Below are 2,804 nucleotides of genomic sequence, written 5' to 3'. Positions count from 1 at the left end.
AATACTTACAGCTCCCCGTGTAGGCACTTGCTGTAAAAGATCGGCAAAAGACGTCATCACCCGGGGTTCGAACCAGGGATGCAAAAGAGAGTCTCGATCATCAGCTCGTACAGTGCGCCAAGCCATCGCGCCACTGTTTGGACTGAGATATTAGGTGGATTAACTAATACTTACAGCTCCCCGTGTAGGCACTTGCTGTAAAAGATCGGCAAAAGACGTCATCACCCGGGGTTCGAACCAGGGATGCAAAAGAGAGTCTCGATCATCAGCTCGTACAGTGCGCCAAGCCATCGCGCCACTGTTTGGACTGAGATATTAGGTGGATTAACTAATACTTACAGCTCCCCGTGTAGGCACTTGCTGTAAAAGATCGGCAAAAGACGTCATCACCCGGGGTTCGAACCAGGGATGCAAAAGAGAGTCTCGATCATCAGCTCGTACAGTGCGCCAAGCCATCGCGCCACTGTTTGGACTGAGATATTAGGTGGATTAACTAATACTTACAGCTCCCCGTGTAGGCACTTGCTGTAAAAGATCGGCAAAAGACGTCATCACCCGGGGTTCGAACCAGGGATGCAAAAGAGAGTCTCGATCATCAGCTCGTACAGTGCGCCAAGCCATCGCGCCACTGTTTGGACTGAGATATTAGGTGGATTAACTAATACTTACAGCTCCCCGTGTAGGCACTTGCTGTAAAAGATCGGCAAAAGACGTCATCACCCGGGGTTCGAACCAGGGATGCAAAAGAGAGTCTCGATCATCAGCTCGTACAGTGCGCCAAGCCATCGCGCCACTGTTTGGACTGAGATATTAGGTGGATTAACTAATACTTACAGCTCCCCGTGTAGGCACTTGCTGTAAAAGATCGGCAAAAGACGTCATCACCCGGGGTTCGAACCAGGGATGCAAAAGAGAGTCTCGATCATCAGCTCGTACAGTGCGCCAAGCCATCGCGCCACTGTTTGGACTGAGATATTAGGTGGATTAACTAATACTTACAGCTCCCCGTGTAGGCACTTGCTGTAAAAGATCGGCAAAAGACGTCATCACCCGGGGTTCGAACCAGGGATGCAAAAGAGAGTCTCGATCATCAGCTCGTACAGTGCGCCAAGCCATCGCGCCACTGTTTGGACTGAGATATTAGGTGGATTAACTAATACTTACAGCTCCCCGTGTAGGCACTTGCTGTAAAAGATCGGCAAAAGACGTCATCACCCGGGGTTCGAACCAGGGATGCAAAAGAGAGTCTCGATCATCAGCTCGTACAGTGCGCCAAGCCATCGCGCCACTGTTTGGACTGAGATATTAGGTGGATTAACTAATACTTACAGCTCCCCGTGTAGGCACTTGCTGTAAAAGATCGGCAAAAGACGTCATCACCCGGGGTTCGAACCAGGGATGCAAAAGAGAGTCTCGATCATCAGCTCGTACAGTGCGCCAAGCCATCGCGCCACTGTTTGGACTGAGATATTAGGTGGATTAACTAATACTTACAGCTCCCCGTGTAGGCACTTGCTGTAAAAGATCGGCAAAAGACGTCATCACCCGGGGTTCGAACCAGGGATGCAAAAGAGAGTCTCGATCATCAGCTCGTACAGTGCGCCAAGCCATCGCGCCACTGTTTGGACTGAGATATTAGGTGGATTAACTAATACTTACAGCTCCCCGTGTAGGCACTTGCTGTAAAAGATCGGCAAAAGACGTCATCACCCGGGGTTCGAACCAGGGATGCAAAAGAGAGTCTCGATCATCAGCTCGTACAGTGCGCCAAGCCATCGCGCCACTGTTTGGACTGAGATATTAGGTGGATTAACTAATACTTACAGCTCCCCGTGTAGGCACTTGCTGTAAAAGATCGGCAAAAGACGTCATCACCCGGGGTTCGAACCAGGGATGCAAAAGAGAGTCTCGATCATCAGCTCGTACAGTGCGCCAAGCCATCGCGCCACTGTTTGGACTGAGATATTAGGTGGATTAACTAATACTTACAGCTCCCCGTGTAGGCACTTGCTGTAAAAGATCGGCAAAAGACGTCATCACCCGGGGTTCGAACCAGGGATGCAAAAGAGAGTCTCGATCATCAGCTCGTACAGTGCGCCAAGCCATCGCGCCACTGTTTGGACTGAGATATTAGGTGGATTAACTAATACTTACAGCTCCCCGTGTAGGCACTTGCTGTAAAAGATCGGCAAAAGACGTCATCACCCGGGGTTCGAACCAGGGATGCAAAAGAGAGTCTCGATCATCAGCTCGTACAGTGCGCCAAGCCATCGCGCCACTGTTTGGACTGAGATATTAGGTGGATTAACTAATACTTACAGCTCCCCGTGTAGGCACTTGCTGTAAAAGATCGGCAAAAGACGTCATCACCCGGGGTTCGAACCAGGGATGCAAAAGAGAGTCTCGATCATCAGCTCGTACAGTGCGCCAAGCCATCGCGCCACTGTTTGGACTGAGATATTAGGTGGATTAACTAATACTTACAGCTCCCCGTGTAGGCACTTGCTGTAAAAGATCGGCAAAAGACGTCATCACCCGGGGTTCGAACCAGGGATGCAAAAGAGAGTCTCGATCATCAGCTCGTACAGTGCGCCAAGCCATCGCGCCACTGTTTGGACTGAGATATTAGGTGGATTAACTAATACTTACAGCTCCCCGTGTAGGCACTTGCTGTAAAAGATCGGCAAAAGACGTCATCACCCGGGGTTCGAACCAGGGATGCAAAAGAGAGTCTCGATCATCAGCTCGTACAGTGCGCCAAGCCATCGCGCCACTGTTTGGACTGAGATATTAGGTGGATTAAC

The sequence above is a fragment of the Apostichopus japonicus genome, chromosome 2 (assembly GCF_037975245.1).
Source record: "Apostichopus japonicus isolate 1M-3 chromosome 2, ASM3797524v1, whole genome shotgun sequence".
In the NCBI taxonomy this organism is placed as follows: Eukaryota; Metazoa; Echinodermata; class Holothuroidea; order Aspidochirotida; family Stichopodidae; genus Apostichopus; species Apostichopus japonicus.
This window is presented reverse-complemented; position numbering follows the sequence as displayed.